This window comes from Tubulanus polymorphus, chromosome 9, assembly GCF_964204645.1.
Source record: "Tubulanus polymorphus chromosome 9, tnTubPoly1.2, whole genome shotgun sequence".
Taxonomy (NCBI): domain Eukaryota; kingdom Metazoa; phylum Nemertea; class Palaeonemertea; order Tubulaniformes; family Tubulanidae; genus Tubulanus; species Tubulanus polymorphus.
Genome location: NC_134033.1, coordinates 3,875,162 through 3,896,696, shown reverse-complemented (window position 1 = coordinate 3,896,696; position 21,535 = coordinate 3,875,162). Strand labels below are relative to the sequence as shown.

At 37.1% G+C, this 21,535-nt stretch overlaps 1 long non-coding RNA gene across 1 annotated transcript; it reads left to right on the top strand.

Annotated features, from left to right (window-relative positions):
* Window positions 1–1,917: 1,917 nt before the first annotated feature.
* LOC141910931 (uncharacterized) lies at window positions 1,918–20,582 on the top strand. Its single transcript, XR_012619940.1, has 3 exons — window positions 1,918–2,052; window positions 15,971–16,012; window positions 18,551–20,582. It is a non-coding gene; the product is annotated as an uncharacterized LOC141910931 (long non-coding RNA).
* Window positions 20,583–21,535: the final 953 nt, after the last annotated feature.

Here is a 21,535-nt window from a genome sequence, read left to right as displayed (position 1 = left end):
AATTTTTAAGGCTCTGAGATGCAATTTAAGTACATTTGGCATCAACCCTATCCATCACCTATATGATATATAAAAAGGACAAGTACATCAATTAATCCGACGACAAAACTTACATCCAGTACTTCAAAGCTGACATAGTAATATCAATATAAAGTGGAACCACTCCCAAATCACCAAAAATTGGTGAAATTGGAGCCCCATCATGAACCTGAAAAATCTTGACCGCAGCTTTTGAACTACCCATTTGTTATATGGTAAACCCATATCCGTGAGTGACCCATTTGACTTCTTTAGAAATGACATATAGGGCAACACTCCCCAAACTTCACTACCATACATAACTATTGGTTTGAGCAAACAATTAAAAAGCTGTAGTTGTTGTACAATACATGAATCCTTGAACCCAGGAATTTATCTAGATTGAAAAGCCCTCTTAAACCCTTACTCAACAGTAAATCTTGTAGCAGATTAAATTTGCCATTACAATGGATGTTGACATCCAGATAATTGCAACTTCTAACACAATCTATGACATCATCATTAAAAATGTAGCTATTTGTGCAGTCTAATTTACCTGCTTTGTTAAATTCAACAACACACGATTTAGGGATATTTACTTCCAGCCCCCAGAATTTACAGTAAAGCTCAAGTTTAGCTAAAGACTTTGTTAGGCCTTTGCTCGAGTGGGAAATTAAAATAAGATCATCGGCATACGTGAGACAGGGTACAATATGATCATATAAAACAGGAACGTCACAGTCCACGAAAAGCTGGTTTATATCATTTATAAATATGTTAAAAAGTAAAGAACTTAAAATATTGCCTTGGTGAACACCAATTCAACAGGAAATTCTTGAGAAACCTTTATCGCACTCGCATCTTTGATTACATCATAAAAACGACCACTTATACCACATTTCATCAATTTAATCATAAGAGCATCGTGAATAACGCTATCAAAGTACGCCGGAAATCAATAAATGCACACAAATTTCTGTTTACGTTTCTGGGTATTTTTATCAATCAAATGCTTTAGGGTAAAGGGTGATCTGAAGTTCTGGATTTTTTTGAAAACCTATATGGTTCACCGAAAGGATACCATTATCTTTTACATAGGATGTCAGACGATCTTTCAAAATGATACAAAAAAGTTTACTTAGATTACTTGTTATAGTTATACCTCTATAACAAGACACATCGTCTTTATTACCCTTTTTAAATAGCGGAATTATAATCCCTCTCAGCCATTCCTCCGGATATTTTCCAAAAGTTAATATGGCATTAAAATTCATTCAAAATAGAATCCAAACCAGATGCTTTATTAGGTTTCAGTTTTCTCGAAGCTCGTAAAATTTCATCCTCTGTAATTTTTAAATCCAGATAATCGAATGTTGATGGTCTTTCTTCAAGATGTTTAAGGTATTCTTTGAGACAAGACGACGTAGATCCAGCCTTAATGTCAGGAGAACTAAGTGACTTGAAATGATTGTACCACTCATCCATGTTGATGCTTGGAGACTATTTGTTAGCGGGATTTTTAAGGTTGACCAATTTCCAGAAGAACAATCCGAATTCGTTTTGATTAATTATATCATTTAAAATTCGAATTGTGGGACTTCTTCAATTAAACTCTATTTTATGTTCTTCATTTGTCATACTTCAAAGCTCGGGTCCATACATATCAATTGATCCGGGCTGTGGATGATGGTATTTATTACCTCATTTGGTTATTTCAACTAAACTAAAAAATGATTGGATATGGTCACAATGATTATGATAATTTATCGCCCGGGTTGACGATGATGGTATTTATTACCTTATTTGGTAATCTAAACGGATGATGAATGTTGGCCAATAGAATGCTTCATATGAAATGTTTTTAACACGAACTAGAATGAAAAACAATTCATACGCATCATCGCGGTGCATATGTGATAAATATTCCGAGGTGATTAGTTTGGTTCTCTGTATCAGCAATAATTAGACTTTAAGAGTTTAGTGTCTGTGCTGAACCTGTACACTCTTCTTTACAATCGTCTTTGAGATCAAGAGGTAAATATTATTCATATATCTATAATTTACTGTAGAAATATTCTAGTCAACTTTGTGAACGCGGAATTGTGTTTGAACAGAAGGCGATTCTGATTAGGGGGAGGGGCGTCGGTTCATAATACAGATCTTAAACTTTTGCATCGGAAATTGATATTGTATGAGTTTCCATAATCATTGGTGGTTGGTTTATAAACTGATCTAAGGCTTATATCAAAATAACTGGTATAGATTTATATTGATCTCAGCATTTCAGAGTTAATGAGCAAAACCCACAGTTAACGAGTTCATTTACTTGCAATAATTATTTTAACAGGGCCGTCGGAACAGGGGCGGCAGGGGCGGCCAAAGCCGCCCTACTTTTTTGCTTAACAAAATTTTTTTCAAAAGCACGCTGTACCGCGTAGCAGCTCGTCGTTCTCCGTACTAGGTGGTTGGCTCACGACTTCTCTTGCTTCTGTGAATGAGACCGTGAAATGCCCCCAAAACGCATCTCCGGCGATTGAATAATCAAAATTTTTCCAGGGGAGCCCCCCAGACCATCCTTCAGAAATAAGCCTCGCCACTGAAAAATTCCTTCCTCTGTTACAGAGGCGTCGGAAGGAATTTTTCAGTGGCGAGGCTGTTTAAACGTGGGCTAATACATCATTACATAATTATGGAGTAACAAATTATTAAGGTTCAGAATACAAGGTCAGGCGCTGACTTCCGTTTGACAATTTGTTGCATTCAATATATATGAATTTCTCATTCTTCAAGTCATAATTTCTAAGCGCATTGTTGGTTAATTAGCTCAGTTGTCGATAAAAGAATTTATCTTTGTGGGTCATACAGCGGGTGAACAATGAAGACAATTTCTGATTCCACGCTGTATAGGGTCTATTTTTTCCTATTTGATATTTCTAAATCGACCGATTCCAATGTCTATGGTAAGTGCGCCAGTACGCAACTAGGCTGATCATATTTGGATACTACGAAGATAAATATGAACGGATACAAAAATCCATGACCCCCTGGCCCTAGACCTGGCCAAAAATAATTGGAAGAGACTGTGGGCTGCACTGCCACTTATGAGGACCAGGTCCGTAAGAGAAGAAGAGAGTAAACCGGGCGAACGCGTCTTTACTGTATCAGCATCATAAGACAACTAACTTTATTTCCCATAATATAAACTACACTAAAAAGAGTACATGTGGTCAAGTAATTACATAGCTCCATCATCTTGACAGCTGCGGTTCAAAGACTACTTCAAAGAATACTTCGGCTATTGCCGACAGAGACTAAAGTTAAACGAAACATAGGTTTCAGTATCGAGAACCGTATTATAAAATGTTATGCAAGTGCTTAGTTTCGGCGGTTCACTGTTAATTTGGCAGTGAATAATTTCGTTTTACAACAGTTGACAAAACGGATAGAAAGATAGTCGACTTGTTTATAGATGTATTACCATAATACCTATGGTAGTCATTCAGCTGGTAGTAACAGATTAAATTCTATATTCAAATAGATATTAGATTGCTATTTCAACTCATCGTTGCAGGTATCTAGCCCTTACAATCCTCGGTTGAATAAATCGAAGCAACCCAGCATATTTTATCACTTAGTTTATCTAGTGTTTTATCAAATATCCTAACTTGCAATCTAATAAAAATAAGATAAAACACCTGATTAATTTATTATATGTTAACCCTTTCATTTCCAGAGTTGTCAATTAACAACATGAAATGAAATGAAATGAAATTGAAATGAAACGAGAGGTATACAGAGGGACATCAAGAAGTATTTACGATTGTATAACATAACGTAAAATATAGAATAATCAATAAATTTAACAGCTACAGTTCACCCCCAAACCTCAAATACGAGCCCATGTGATGGAAACTCAATCCTATCATTGGAGGATTACCCCAAGTCCTAATCAATAACTTGTAAACAGGATAACTTTTCAATCAGGTCTCTTTATTCATTGACAAGATCAACAGTTCAAACATCAAATCTCAGACAATGAAAATACATCTGCCTAAAATAACGAGGAATTCAAATAAACAGAAATACCATGATCTTATCCACTTTTAATTACTTCAAATAAACAGAAATACCATGATCTTATCCACTTTTAATTACTAGTATTTCATACCGGGTGAATCTAGGTCTCTGAATCTAGGTACATTTTAAACTTTGCAATTATCTTGGGTTCATACCTTACTCAGAATAATTTCTTTTCAGGTAATAGTAGTTTTCAGGACCTAAAAATTGATTTCATTGGACGCTGAAATCAACTAGAGTTGATCACACTTTGCCTGCAGAAAATAACTATTTTACACAAATATTTTCTAATGGGTAGCCCGAAGCAACGGCTAAGTCTCTGCGGCGTCTAAAAATAACCTTAGCGTCTAATTCTGATCAGACGGCGTTATGTCAGGCGATGTACGGGGTTCACAGGACACGTGACGATTATTACCTAATATCTAACTATAAAATATATCATGTGACCGGGGTCGGGTTATACGTCGTCGGGGAATTTTCAACTATCGCAGTCCAGTGGCTCAGCAGAATACTTATTGTGCAGTAGACTTAGTGTATATTCACCTTATAGTTTCTGTAACATCAAGAGGTAAGTTATCTAAACATTCTAGATATTGTAGTCATTTTTGGAAGCAGAATTGCGTTTGAACAGATCGCGATTCTTATTAGACAGTGGGGTTAGGGGATCAGGTAAAAGAAAAGTCCTGCGTCCTCTTTGATACCAAAACTATATTTTTAGGGTACAAAGCAGAACCATTCCAATCTGTTTGGAGGTTTACACATGGACTATTTATAATGTATGCAGGGGCGGATCCAAGAATCTTTAATGGGGAGAGGGGTAGCGGTAAAGAGCGTTTTGTATTTTCTAAGCATCTGAGAGATTCTAGAACGAATTATTTGGAATAATTTACCAAAGTTAGTGTAACTTTCTTTTGGCTGGTTATGAAAATGTTGTCTTAGCAGAAGAGGGTGGAACCTCTGGACCATCTAAATCCACCCCTGAATACAATGATCCATGATGTCAGTACATACAGCGTGTCCTAGAAAAAAATTATTCCTCCCAAGTTAATATAAATTAATAAGTGAATTTTTGTGTACAGACCACACCTGGGTTGCTTCATGATTAGTCTTTAAACCCTAGCTGTGTGTGGTCTACATGATTTATTATCCATAGCATGGTAAAGAAGACACCCTTCTAATTACTAATCCATCACACGAATTCACTTATAGATTAACTTATAAATATTACATTAATATTTCGGAGGCACCATTCTCTGTAACATACAGTAAAAAATGTAATGATATGGTCGCTGAAATGTTATGTTGCTGTTTTTGACCTTGATCTCCACTAATGTTATGATGGCTGTTACCACCAGTGCTGTGGTTCTCCGCCAATATTTGTTGGCGAATCTCTACCCGTGATTGTTGATCTGGGTTGGGTTTTCCAAGTAGCGTTCAATATTTACATCTGTTTCTGGATGGTGACCGGTGTTACCAGGAGTTTACTGTCTGTAGTCGTCATGTCTCGTCTGCGTCGCACGTTAGATGCGTGCACCTTCCAGTATCTGGTACCGCTAGGTTTCTCCGATTCGATTTATGTCGTCACTCTTTATGAAATCTCTCGAACGAATTCACACCGTGAATTCGCACTAACACTCAAATGCTAAAAAATGTTTCAAAATTTATTCTTAGTAACTACCAACAATTCCAACATTAGACACCTACACTGTACAGTACCTGCTCTGTTAGCCATCTCATATAAACCATCGTGTAACATTTCTAAATTTATGTCTGGTTTACGCCGAATTTGTAACTTGTAAATGTTTAACTTAACCATTTTGCCTATAATGTACTTGTACCTTGGCACTGGAACTTATATTATAATGTATATTAATATTCAGAATAAACATCTTTATAACTGAAAAAAAAACACCGTGGTCGGCACCACGTACGGTGTGTACGTGTTCTACACCGTGAACGAATTCACCTGTAGATTTGGAATAGTGCTCAACAATTTTGGAATCAAAACCTCTTCGTGGATTCTGTCGTGTTTTGCTCTCGAACGCAGCATAGCGGTATTGGTTCCTTTGGGCGTCGGGAGACTGGCGACCCGTATCGGTTTTTCTTCATTATGCCGTTACGGAAGGCGTCCAAGGCGTCGTGTACCGCATCAAAACTGTCGGGCGTGGCTTGAAAAACTGGACACTGTTTCAAAAATCGTAGCGCAAATCAAGATAATTCATTCTTACACGACGATGACCATCATCCTTTGGATTGCTTTGATATTTTGGACGGTAGGTGGATTCTGTTGCTCACAAAAGTTACAATGTGCTGCACAAAACGCCTTTCTGTGAAGAGGCTGATTTGTGCAGACATCCGGTAAATCGACCATTGGTATGCCGGATACTTGGTTTTGAAAAAACACGAAAAACAGTTAAAGTCACACCGAATTCCCTTTTCTACAGAAAGAATCTACCGGTATTAGCAATACCCTTACTTTAACTGAAAACATGCAATGAGAAAATTGCGTTTTCCATATTCCATCTGTTGCCCAAAGTTTTCCACAGCCTGAAACAATTATTTTGGAAAAAAGATACACACTACCAAATAAGATACAAAAGCGTGTGTACATCAATCACTGGAATTACTGTACCTCGCATTTTGCAAGCACTTGTACAGTCGCTTGGTGGGTGAGCGTATGTTGTCCTCTTTCGAAGATTATGATGACCATACAATCTTCACGGTCTGCATCTTTGGTGAACTTGAATTTAGTGTGTAGGTCTAGGTCGCGCAATTCTGTTTCAAGTTCCGCCCACCAGAAAGCTTCAGCCCACAAACGCCGATCAATATCTAAAGCAACAAAATAATGACAGATAAACTGAGTGAGTATTTCACGAATTTAATACCTCTAAAACTCACTTTTCTCTAAAATATAAGCATCATTAAAGCTTTCGGCGAAACCTTGAAACGAAACCCAAGAATGGAGGCTAAAATGATGAAAGATTACAAATTAATCTAATAACATATATTATTCTCCTAGTTCAAGCCATGAAATTTTTGTTCAAATTTAAGTTGACTTACGATAACGATCTCTGAAAATTGTAAAGACTGCGGTCAATAATTATCCCATCAGTTGCAACAATTGAGTCTCTCATTTCGTGATAAAATGAATATCCTTTTTCAGTGGAGCCATATTTATCAAAGCCGTAATTAATCTGACAATTCTTACAGCGTAAATTGATCTGGAATAAAGATATCTGAATTAATGAAATAAAATCTACATTTTTCATGTTTAAGGGCCTACCACTTAAGGACAACATAGCCTACCTTATTTTTAGAAATGACTTTTCCATGAGTAACAAAGAGAACATCAATCACTTTGTTGTGCAGTTGCAGTGTACAATTACACTCAAAACACTTTCCTATGTACAAAAAAATATTACAGATTCAACATGTGCTAGAGCAATACTAATTGGAGTACAAGAAAATTGTTATACATACCAATTGGAGGTCCAAGGACAGCTAAATGACTTGACTTTTGATCATGATAATCATGAAAGATATTCTTCAACATTTCATAGGGAATAAGTTGTTCTCCGTTCATCTGTGGAAGTGATTTTCGAATTGTCTCCGAAAACCAAAAAGGTATTACATTATGGCGTAGAATAGATCTAGTGACCACATCATGCCCATATTTGATAATGACATGGCACTTCATTATCTCGCTTTTGTTGTTTACTGAGTCTATATCATGATCATGAAGTTGCTGGTAGTGATAGCAAACCTAAAACGACAGAGAACATAAAGCCTATAAATTATAATATTTGTAGATTTTTAGGGATTCATTCATTTATTACGGATATGCACAAAATTTAGACTCACCGATTTGAAGTTCACATTTTCACCATCGATGACGTTAAGTTTTTCGGCTAGCGTCAGACGACGTTTTTTGGAAAGAGACATTGTGTAGATTCAATTCGAGTCAATTATAATGCGCACGCGAGATGAGCGAAATGTTACGTTAATCTGTTACGAAGCGGCAGTACAGAATGATAAATGTTGCGTAAATTTGTTGCGTTTATAAATGTTGCGGAATAAATATCTCGTAAACGGTTGCGGAATAAATATCTCGTAAACGGTTGTGATCTAATTTCATGTGATATTCCAGCTTGAAAAATTTGGATACACTTTTTCTTCTAACGTTACATTGATTTTATTTTATTTTAAAAAGTAGAAAATACTGTGTTGCATTTGCGTATTCTACGCAACATATACCTCGTAGTTGGTATTGCTATCCCTAAATCGTGACCTAAATGCGCTTGTAGGCGTCTGATTAAAACGTTTTGTCGCCCGCGACAATTCAATATTTTGGTTTTGTCACCCGCGACAATTCCGAAATAATTCCCAAATTTTCCGGAAAATTCTATTCTTTGTGTTTCCCGCCATAAGAAGGGTCATCCTGACATGTTATGATGGTTCTGATTTTGATTGATGAGTTTGTATCGTTAAAATGTACTTCACTATCCGCTGCACACACTGCCCGATGAAGCTTTTCATTGCCATCGATAGTGACGTACCCCTCCCTACACCCCTTCGTTTCGCACACATGTTTAATCCACTTTTGTTCTTTTTCTTCAAATAAGCCTACCTTTAATATAACGAGTTAAAAACTGCTAAGCTTATTTTAAAATTAGATCGCAAAGAATCGCGTTATTGTCTGCGATTCTTGAACCATTTCCCATTATTAAACAATCAGCATTTGAATATCAAGACGGCAATTGGTTTATTTGAAGATAGTTTTAAGGGGTTAGGGTTTAGAGGAGTGGTGTTTGGGGGTTAGGTCTAAGAGCGTTAGGTTTTATAGGCTAAGGGTTTACGGGGTTAGGGTTTAGTTTTTAAAGGATTAGGTTTTAGAGTTTTAGGTTTTAAAGGGGTTTGGGTTTAGAGGGTTAAGGGGTTTAGTGTTTAGGTTTAAGAGGGTTTTAGAGGGTTAGTGTTTAGAGGGTTAGTTTTAAAGGGGTTATGGTTTATTGTATAGGGGCCAGGGTTTAGTGTTTAGAGGGTAAGTGTTTACGGGGTTAGGGGGTTAGGTTTTAGCGAGTTAGGGTTTAGAGGGTTAGTTTTAAATGGGTTAGGGTTTATTGTTTACGGGGTCAGGGTTTAGTGTTTAGAGGGTAAGTGTTTACGAGGTTAGGGGGTTAGGTTTTAGAGAGTTAGGGTTTAGGGGTTAGGGTTTAGGGGGTTAGGGTTTAGTGGTTAAGGGGTTAGGGTTTAGGGTTTAGAGGGTTAGGGTTTAGAGGGTTAGCTTTTAGTGTTTAGAGGGCTAGGGTTTAGTGTTTAGAGGGTTAGGTTTTAGTGTTTAGAGGGTAAGGGTTTAGAGGGTTAGGGTTTAGGGGGTTTAGTGTTTAGAGGGTTAGGGTTTAGAGGGTAAGAGAGAAATTAGAGGGTTCAGGGTTAAGAGAGTTAAAATTTAGAGGGTTTTAGTGTTCGGAGGGTTAGGTTTTCGAGGGTTAGGGTTTATTGTTTAGGTTTTAGAGGGTTAGGTTTTAGGAGTTTAGGGTTTATAGGGTTCAGAGGATTAGGGTTTAGTGTTTAGAGGGTTCAGGGTTCGGAGAATTAGAGAGAATTTAGAGGGTTCAGGGTTTAGAGAGTTAGATTTTAGAGGGTTCTAGTGTTCAGAGGGTTAGGGTTTAGAGGGTTAGGGTTTAGGGGGTTAGGGTTTAGTCTTTAGAGAGTTAGGTTTTAATGGGGGGAGGGGGGTTAGGAATAAGGTTTTAGAGAGAAATTAGAGGGTTTAGTGTTTAGAGAGTTAGAGTTTACAGGGTTAGGTTCTTTTCGGTGGGTGGTTATGCTTGAGAGTACCATAGTTTTTAAGGTTAGGGTTAAGATGGTTAGAATCCTAGTTCGTTTCTGTTATGTGGGTTTCTCATAAGTATATGTAGTGTTAACATGGACTCAATGTGAAATGTACGGTGTTGTCATATCGCGGAAAGACGGAATTGCTGAATTTTCCAAAAACGCGGAATTTCTTCATTTTTACTATAAATAGTAAACGGGTTTTCCCACGCGGATACCCACTGTCGGACTTAACGATACTGTTCCAAATAATGTAGAACCCAGGCAATACGTGCTTTGCGAATTCAGTGATACAGAGTATCGCTGCATTAACTGAAGGAATACAAATCGATGGTACGTAAATGTAGGATTTGTGATGACACCATGGGATTCTCCAGGACTCAGTTCCGAGTTAAGATTTGACTCTATTGATTCTAAGTAACTCAGAGTTAACTCACAACTGTGGAACTGGATCGATGTCAGACGAAAATAAATAGACATTATGTATATTTCATTCTGGCTTAGGATTGTTCATGCGTGTTGTGTGTCTACATTGTTGTTATAAGGGAATGTGGTTTATCTTTTAGAATTAAATGATATGAAAGATTATAAAATGGTTTTGTTTTTTTTAATGTTTACTGTGTGACTGCTATAACATATGTTCCTATGCTGATTATTTGGATCAAAAGAATCTTATTGGTACCGGTACTGGACGAATTTGACGAAGAAATTTGAACCGGTACTTGTTTGGTCGTAGGATTTCATGTTTGCAACCATCTACAACTACGGTCCGACAGCGCGAACGTGCTCAATATTTATCTAATAATATTCGTTTCTGAAGTTCTCAAAAAGTCGATGAACTTCGATAACCGAAGTTTGCCTAGTAGAAATAGACATTAGGTGCCTCGGTTCCTGAACTTCGCTGAAAAAGCTGAAACACTGAAAAGCTGAAATAAAAACGCTGAAATTTCAGGGAATTTCCGAAAAACGCCGAAATTTCAGGGAATTCCCGAAAAACGCTGAAATCGTGCTAGGTACCGACAATACACGTTTTGAAAATTATTCTGGGCCGGTGTCCGCTGACGAGTCCTGAACCGTGTTTTATGCTCTATCTTCGGTTACAGAGACATGCCTTAAGGTCGTCGTCATGATCGACTTGATCGATTGCGGATTGCGTGGATTGTTAGATGTGTTTTTTGCCATAGTTTTATGTGCATATACCGGTACGATCTAACAATGAAGTTATCACTTCATTTGAATAAATTCTTATTTAAAATAATATTAATTCACAATATTTTTTCTTATGTTTGGTAATTTCTTGCAACTTATCATTGCCAAGTCTCAAACAAGTAGTAGCTGAATGAAAGTACAGTTAGGCTGAACCTGATAACCCAAATTAAGTGCTAGCATGGAACTAATGATTATTTTGATTCTATTTTCGGTGTCATTGAAATTCGTTGATAAAGGTTCAACCGTCATAGTATCCTGTACTTAGCATTGCTACGATTGGGTGCCATATTTCAACAATTTCTACCAGGACGAAGGAGTCTTTAAGTGTCTTTGTTCCCGGGTAGGGTACGGGGTAAAACCTGGTTTACTTTCTCTTTCGACTTGCCGGAGACTATCATCTGCAATGTATTGCATGCTTTGACTTGTCTGGCCTATAGGAGTCGAACGATATTTTCCCATACACCGGCTTGGCTTTAGTGTAGATGAAGGCTAGGCACTGCACATTGTGGATTGACTGGAACTCTTAACTCACAAAATTAAACGAGTCAACAAGAAAGATCCAATAATTGGACGTTTGTCTAACTATATTATTTAACAGCTTGAAATAATACATAACACATTCTGCAAGATTACACAAAGGAAATCAGTTCTTACATTATATCAGAATCAATAGTTCGTTTAACCCTGGCTAGAATTCTGGTTCCATTGCTTCATATTCTAATGAAATCCACTAGCATACCTTAGAATATCGCTTAGCTTAAGACTAAAAATTAGGTACCAGGAAACAGGGAAGAAAAGTGCGTGTACTGTACATCCACAATTGACTTATTTCTCTCTGGTTGAATAGAGTTATTATCGAAATAGCATTCGAATAGCCATTTTATTTTTAAAAATTGTGTCGTTCAGCTATCCTGCTGCAAATTTCGCAGTTGAAGTCTGATTTTTCAGTATCTCAAAGAATTTGCACATTCTAAGCCTGAATCTAAAAATAGAAAAAGGTGCATTTTAGTAGGATATAAAAGAATAATAGCTAATACACCCTGGACGATATAGCCTATGGGGTGGGCCTAGTTTGAAAGCACTGCGGTCCGAGGGAACAGCACTTAATAAATAAATACTGAAATTAAACTTACAAAACACCCAGTACTTGAGATGATGTACTTGACAAGAAGTGTCTCCAGCTAAGCAAATCAACTTTGTCTATGACTCCTCCTTTTATAGATTCAGTAGTAGTCTAAAAATAAGAATCGGTACATTTCCTAATAGTTGGTATGTCATTTCTTTCTTTCATTCAAAAACTAATTATTATCACGCCACAGCAAATAAATTATTCACAGTTGTTGAATGGTTTGCCCGATTTAGATTAATTGGTTGACGCTAATCAGTATGACCCATACGTAGGGGTCTACTGCATGCCATTGGCGTCAATCCATTCCATTCCACAGTGAATTAAAAAGAAATTTAGTTAGATCCCTTTTGTCCAAAAGTTGCATCATTTATATAACTAGCTGTCAAATTTAATTTACCTGCTTCAGAGAATACCATATAGTCCGTCGCCCATCAACGTATTGACAAAAGAAAAGTTGCTCCATGTTTTATACATGAACATTCAAATAAGATATTTTGCGTCTTGCAGGGAATATTGAGCATAATGTTTAAGTTGGCTTGCACGGTTTGTGAATGGGTTTTCCTCATTATGCTGCCTGTATGCATTAAAAATCCGGATTTCAAGCGAATTAATTTGTCCAACAAGTGGCCCTCTAAAAGTATACTCAACACATACTGTCCATGCATGTCTCTGTAACCGAAGGTAGAGACTAAAACACGGTTCAGGACTCAGCAGCGGACACCGGCCCGGAAAATATTTCAAAACGTGTATTGTTGGTACCTAGCACGATTTCAGCGTTTTTCGGGAATTCCCTGAAATTTCGGCGTTTTTCAGAAATTCCCTGAAATTTCGGCGTTTTTATTTCAGCGTTTCAGCGTTTCAGTGATTCAGCTTTTTCAGCGAAGTTCAGGAACCGTTAGGTGCCTGGTCTCTTTCACCCCACTTGATTCTGACTTCTTCTACAGGTGGCAGCCAGTCAACGGTATCGTAATATGATAATTCCATATAAAATTGCCTGCAAATAATGGGACTCGCACCTAACTCGTTGCATCGATCGGTCCGGTGCCCGGTCCGACAGTGGGTATCCCCGTGGGAAAACCCGTTTTCTATTTAAAGTAAAAATGAAGAAATTCCGCGTTTTTGGAAAATTCCGCGATTCCGTCTTTCCGCGATATGACAACACCGTGAAATGTAGCAGGAGATCAGTAGCCTATATCTTTCTTGTTAACATTGTGGAACGATTTTCAAAGACTCACCGGCCACGCTTGTTTGCAAATTGCAAATTTAAGTATTTGAAATTTGATATTGGCGTCTTCAGGTTTGGGTAGTTCAGTTTTGATGACCTAGTTATTCTGTACAAAAACCACGCTTCTTCGAGTCTGAGTTCATTCAGGTACCAATTTATGGAATCATTTTGACAATCACTTGTTGGAGTACGCGAAAAGACCGATGAACAGTGCGGTCTTGTTTTGTTCGCATTTTCGTGTTCTTCGTTGTAGGCGTCCGCGAGCGCTGAAAGAGGCACCGAAATGATTTATTGAGACGGAAACATTTTTAAGATAATCAATGGAAAACGCGGTTTGAGATGTTGATAGAAAATAGGTTTCGTTTGGATTTTCATAATAATAACGTTCGTCCTTAATTCCATTTATTGTCACTTTCAAACTGACAATATTTTTTTTTACAAAATCCAAGTAAACTTGGTAAGATAAATAAGTTTAAGAGGACAATGACACAGATTCAGGACACGTACCAGATTTGTACTTAAAGATTAGAGGAAGTGAAATTACCTAATTACCTATTCTAAGAACATTGATACGCTGTGATTGTACACAATGAGAATGAAAGAAGATCAAACTGATAAATATTAACTGAACTAAGTAAATAAAGAGAAGAAATCCAAGCGATTTCAGACAACAAATTCCAAACACATAATTTAGTAATTATATCAAATGAATATTTAACTGCGGATAAAATGTCGTTATGAGGACTAAAACCGTTATTTAGATTTGCAATCAGTTTTTCCTTGGCATGATTAACTATGAAGGCTGATTCAACAAGGTGTCATTTGATTCTGTCATTAATTTCACCGTTATCAAAATCAGGAAGTACCAGCATCCAACTTACTTATCTAAACATGATCTTTCTTCGAATTGTTTGTTCGTTGAACCTTAGTGAGCTGGATTTTACATAAAAGAACGAGTGGTCCTTGTCAAATTCACCTTCAGCGCCATCAAGAGAAGAACTCACTGGAGAACAAGTAACTACTTGGTTTTGGATTTTAAATCCAGAGACCACCAAGATACGTGGCAATCCGGTATTGGTAATATGCTGCTTATATATATTATATCTTTTCAGGATGTCTAGGCTTTTTAATTAAAAATCCGATTATTTTAGGGTCGATTCACTTATTATGCATTTTTGGCTTGTCTTGGACTTTTAATTGGTCTTGACTTTTAACTATTAAACGTCTAATTAAGCATTGGGTTTCGAGCTAATTATTTGTTTTTTAGTCTTGATATAATTTGAAACGTGTAACTGTCCTTTTAGTTTCAAAATGGTAATCTTTACGTCTGATTCTAGTATTTTCTTTTCGGAAGGCTCACAGTTTATTTCCAATTTCTGCATGTCTTTCGTATTTATTCTAACCACTGAACCTAGGCTCAATGATAAAATTTGATCATTCCCGCCCATTGGTCCATCGTTTAGACCAAGAATCAAACCAAATGCATTCAGTCTTATTTCCAGTCGAGTGATTTTTTTGCAAGAAAACTCAACCTGGTACAATACCAGCACAAAATTCCACGTAATTATATTGAATTTTGCTAGGAAATATGGGGGCTAAACCATGCATCAGGTTTTATTGCAAACAAAACATGTTATATTCCAAACAAATTTTCGGATACTTTCCGGAATTCCGCCAATGTCTTATTTGATGCCAACGAACTACGATTAACCGTTAACAATTTATCGCATAGTAAAGTGCGGTGAAAGAGCGGCGGATGTACCCGTCGGATAAGATGATCGTGGTACCTACGACAGTCGCGTACGAATGTGTGTGCACCACCCTTTAGCAATATATGGGGACACCAATTGATTACCTACAATACGCCGTTTAAATCATTTAAATACACCAATCCGCTCCTGAGATATGCCACAAAACGTGTTGTTGAAATACTGTAACATTGGCGACTTATTTTCTAATGATCTGAATGATTTGTCAGGGTAACCAAACATAGTTCGGAAAGGAGGCCATTATTGCACCTATATGGAACTCAGGGATGTTTCATATTTTAGCATGTTTTTGAAAATATGTGCGTCCAACTAAAATCGTCTAGATAATCTTGATTAGTATTTTCACAATTTAACTTTTAAAATGCAAATTATAAATGCGAAATATGAAGTGATTGGGTGCTATGGAGACCTATTGTTGTATGAAGTCCCACTCTATACGATAAAATATCATTGGTTCCCAAAACTAGATGTAATGAGCTATCACACGTACACTGTATCCCTATATGTTTTAATGCAAAGAGACATAATCCTACACCGACTGTAAATGGAGGTAAAACTTATGAGTATGAATTATAGGTCAGACACTTTAGAGTAAAGACGCAGCCAATTACCTCGGCCGAGATTTTCTCTGACTCTGGTATAGCTGGGTTATTGATTTTATTTTGAATGCTTCCCTAAGTAATTTTTTCCAATATTTGTTATTCATAGAAAGATGATGGCAGAATACAAACTTGTTTCTGTAAAAGACAGGTAAGTCATAGTAAAATTTCTTAACCTTGTTATTTCTAATTGTATGATGAATACTTTTAACTATGGTTATTTGAATTGATAAACATTGATAATTAATATGCTATAAACATGGAATGAATGGTAGTTAGCTTTCAACCGAATATGGGGTTCATTCAAATTCGTACATGTGTTAAGGCGAAATTGCAAACTAGCAGCAATGCTTACCAACAATACATCAGACCTTTTTATATAAATATTGCTTATATCTCAAAAAGCTATTCATCTAATCAACATAAAAACAACTGCCAAAGAAGACTTAATGTATCTTTGTAACCTATACTCGTCTTTTGATAAATGGTTATTTTAAGCCTTTCTTGACTCAATAATGAAGCATTGATTAAACAGACATCCTCTTTTATAAACAATACATACAGGCGTCTATATTAAAAACCATTTAACCCTCACCCTCCATTTCTAACACCATATTGTTATGTATATGCCTTCAATGCCATTACTTATACTGTTATATTGTATCCCTGTTGCTTATATGTAATCACGGGCGGATCCAGGGGGATGGGTAGACAGTATTGGAAGGAAATTTAAGGGCACCTTTCTGATCTTAGGGCACAGCCAGTATCCAGGTCAATGCGAGCGCCTAAGGCGCGAAGTCCTTAGAGGGGGGTTTGAAAATATGGTACCATTTAAAGGCTTTTAGAGGGCTTCTAGAGGCTAGCAGAGCAATCCAGAATAAATGAATTCGAGACAAGATTTCAACACATGCGGATAAAAAATGAAGCTGGCGAACCCATGAAAGAATGGTTGTCGCCAACTTCGCCTAGTGCCCCTATAATCTTTAAAAGTGCCCCTTAACAATCATACAGAATACGGCTAAGTGCCCCTTCATTGTTAACAATCGGCAAAAATTGCCTCGTCTTCACATTTATCCTTATGTCGTGTGCCATCTTCCAAACCAAAAGTGCCCCTAAAATTTTAAAAATTAGGCAAAAAAGTGCCCTTTTCGTCAACATTTTCCGCGTATAGTGCCCTCTTCTAAAGTACGAGTGCCCCTTTAGCCCTCCCTGAAAAGGCAAGGAAGGACAAGGTGCCCTCATCTAAAGCATGAGTGCCCCTTGCAAAAGGAAAGTGCCCTTTTTAATTTATCATGATTAAAGTCTTTACAAATATGATTATCTCTCCTCACTTTCTTGGCAGCAGTATATACCGATTAATTTTATAATTATGCCCGGATTACGGACACGGAATTAGCGGTTGCTGAAATAATGCCGTCAAAAATATTGCCGGTGAAATTTCGAAGGGCACTTAAAAATTCTAGACCGTATTGGGCAATACGGCTAATACGGTCTGGATCCGCCCCTGGTAATGCCCATCCAGGGCCATTTATAAGTGTAATATATTTGTATTTGTATGATTATGGCTCTGATAAAATTTGTTGTATAAAAAAAATGTATCAGGAAGTTGAAACATCTTTGCTTTTGGTGAAAATCAAATCGATTCATAATATATTCTTAATTTATATGAAATATGAATTCAAAAGCTGCATGGTCTCTAAAAACAAGATTTCTAAGAATTAGTCATGCATTAAAATACCCTTTGGCACAATAATACACGTGACTTTCTAACGGTGGACCCCTTACCTTTCGAGAATAATCCAAAAGAGATTCGACTATTTGGAAAAAATTGCATAATTTTTTACAATCGCTAGGGCTCTAAAGGGTTAACCAAAAATAGTTTTTGGAAAATGTGTCGATTTTAAAAATTCCTCGAAACAAGACTAGGACAATTTGACGGTGTTTTCGGGTGGGTTAGATTTTGCATCTGCTTCTGCAATAGTGCCCTTTTGTAATTATGAATTTGCGAAAACGCGGAGGCATAAATACAACATCGTGATCTGTTTTTTACATTACGTAAACAGCTGTTTTGGTCAAAATCACCGCTTTGTGAATGAAATCAAACTAGTGGGGTAGAAATAAAATCCCCAGCCTAAAATCTAAAAACTACAACTCGTTTCAGGTTAAGAATTGTAGCAAAGCCTCGTGAATGAGAAAACCTTCACTCGTTGTAGATTTTAGATTCACCCCACATACTCGGTGGAGATTCTATATTTCTTAACCCCAGAACATGTATTGATTATACGTAATTTTGCTCACAGGCATCCTTACAAATTTTAATAAACCAATGATCAAAATACCAAAAAGGGGACTAATTATGAACACAATGTTTCATTAATGGTAATAATCACTGTCCTCCTATGGTCATAATTAAAAGACAAACTATCGCAGCTTCGCCTTAATGCTGTAGCTGCAGTAATATTATTGGAGATGTGGACCAGTTGTCCAAATAACCATTGTTGGATTCTGCGCCGGGATGATGTTACCTATCCATTGATAATAAAACTTGTATGGCTTGTGGATTTAATGGAATTGCCGATTTCGGGTCCTCATCTCCCATTCTATAACACAACTCTTGCATTTATTGCTTGTTGGATAAAGTGATTCACAATTTATGGCATATGGAAATATATTCAAATTTAATTTACAGTGAGCTAAATCCAGGTGACCAAATTGCTGTTTCGTGCGGTATTTTTGGCATATCTGCGTACTATCACCATGGAATATTTATCAGCCACCGGAACGGAGTGATTGACCTGGTTGGGGTTCCTCTAGACACAAGAGGCGTCGTGGAATATAAGAGCATCAGTGATTTCAAAGCAGTTGGGGGCGAGCAATTATTCATTCTGAAACGAGGGTTGGGTATGTTACGCGGCACCGGTTCCGATCAAATTTACCGAGTTGACTACAAGTCTCACAGAACCGCAGAAGATGTCGTTATGACAGCCAAAGCCGAATTGCAAAACCCAATACGATGGCGAACATATAACCTGAAAACATGCAACTGCGAGCACTTTGCATCTTTTTGTAAGATAGGACACGCTCAGTCAGTTCAAATAAGCAGCAGGGAAAAGAGTGCATCTGGACGTTATATTGTTGATATTGCTTCTGGTGCATTGGTTAGTAGTGGAAGTTCTACTAGTTCTAGTAGTCATTAGTCACCCTAATAGTGTCATTTCTCGTCTGAAGTCCGGTTTTAGATAAAGATGTGATGACTGTGAATTCGACATTGGACAATGAGAGTAAACATTTATTGTCATCTATAGAAAGGCCTTATAATGATGTATAGAATTGGCCGGAATTCATATTTTTCCCTAGGACAGTCATGTAAATAAATTGTGACACTCTACAACCATGTGTAATCAGATGTATTTTAACCAAAGCTGAAAAGGATGTAAAACAAGATAAATGCTCATCTAAGTGTTACTTTACCTTTACTTTACTATACGATTTAATGTTTATTCGGTCCTAGCATGTTTTTAGTAATTTTGAATTTAGCTTTTAAGGGATCGCCATTGTTTGAGCCAATAAGTTAGCTTTAGCGTGACAGTAAATGATTACTGATTTCCTTCTAAATGTGATTATTGTTATAATTACATCAACATAAATTAGCCTTGTGTTTTTATATCGTAATGTATTAACGAATACAGATGTAAAGAGTTATGTTAATTCACAACTTTGAAATATGATGAACTGAACTTATTATTTGGAAGACTTATTTCCCATTTTTGGTTTGATTGGCGCCATGTTAAAAGACTGTAACGTAGAAATTACCTGCAAACCATCTCAACCCTAACACAAACATAAGGCAAGCAAGAGTCACATCAATTTGTTTGTGTTTTTTATTGCAATACATGATAGCTATATTGAAAAACTAGTTTCTGTTGTGAAAATTGATAGACGAAGTGTAACAGATTGTTATGATTTTAGAAAAATCAAAATCTGACAAAAATATTTAGGAACGATGGTGACAGGCGGTTTATGATAGCTGTATAAGTGTAGAGATAATTACAATTTGTATCAGATTTTTTCGGCTATTGTCTAAAGGCGGACCGTGGCGGACTGCTGACCGTGGCGGAATGAAGAAGACGGTTATTTCCTTTTGTTAAATGATCTTAAATCATTGTACCTACTTCCTTTTGTCGGAAAATCATAGACTTTAAAGGGGGTGTCCCAGGAGTGGGGTCGAAAATTTTTATCTCATGGATTTTAAACTTCTTTGCATTGAAATGAAGCTAAGTGAATAGTGAGTGGATCCTGAGATTTTCAGACACCAGCAGTGCCCTTAAGTATTTTAATTGATAACCAAATCTTAGCGAGTAGCCAAATCCGTGTTTTAGGGGGATTCCCCAACAAATTTAGGTACTTTAATTATATTTATAGAGCTGATAATTGCAGGATCTACTCAAAATTATGTAGGGGGCCGTCCATATAGTACGTACGCATGGTCTAGCTAGGACCTGTGGAGCAGATCGTACAAAGTGCGTACGATAGGTAGCAGGCAGCTATCAAATCTGTACGTCGTACTTAATGGACAAAATATGTTGTATATTTCACCCAAATCCCGTATAATAATACAGATAGAAATACATATATCTTGTTGTAGCACTACCAAGTCAGCTGCGAAATGACTCAATCAATAAATTAAATCGATGTGTGTACAAGTAGAAGCAAAAATAAACAGACCGTCAAAATAAAATATTATTGATTAATTTTCGTTTGTTGTTTATGCATACTTTCAACTGTGGTAATGGCTGCCCTTCAGAAGTATAACGACTTCATAGCCGTCTTCAAAGAGGCTTATCCCTCAAAAAAACTGTCCGATGGACAGAATTTATGGAGGTCTTTAAGTGACGATAATAGCAGAAAGCAACACGTAAAAGATATGAAGGGGATTATCAGTAAACGCAAATTTAAAGCAATCACTTTCTGGGGTGCCGGACCAACTACGTCGGTACCAAAAACGAGCAGTACTACGTCAGCAGCCGGTCACATTGCACCCTCATCAGCGGAACCTCCAGCAAAAGTTCCGAGGGTAGATCTACCGACGGTTCAAGCATCTCCGCAGGCATCTGATGACAAAAAAGGTGAGTTTTTTGCTACATCATAGGTGGGAGGGAGGCTGAGATAAAGTCTTGTATATGAATAGCAAGCCATGTTTAATGCTGTAATTTCTTTGAAAGTAAAGTACGCCCATCATTGAACGTGACTGTCGGAGTGTTTAAGAGCTATATTTTTACGGGCAAAGGTTGCAAGTATTAAACCATTGAACAATTTTCAAAAATGGGTAAAAAATTTGGATTTTTTAGATGATCGGGTGGTCCGGGAAAAGCCTAAACAAGATGAACTGCAAGGCCAAATTGATGACATGCAGGGTCAATTGGTAGCTCTATACACACTTGGGGATGCTGGTATTTTACCTGATGACGGCAGAAAAAAAACACTTAAGTCTGACCTTGAGAAAAAAAAACTAATCTACGTCGTCTACAGCTAGAAGCAGAGCGTATGAGGAAATTCCGGAGTGAGAAAAAAAGTGTAATGGACGATATCACAAACAAACATCCTGAAGCAGGGGCAAAGTTAAAAAAAGTTCAACCGTCCCGAGTTTGGCAGGCCACGTGTTGAACGTGACCAG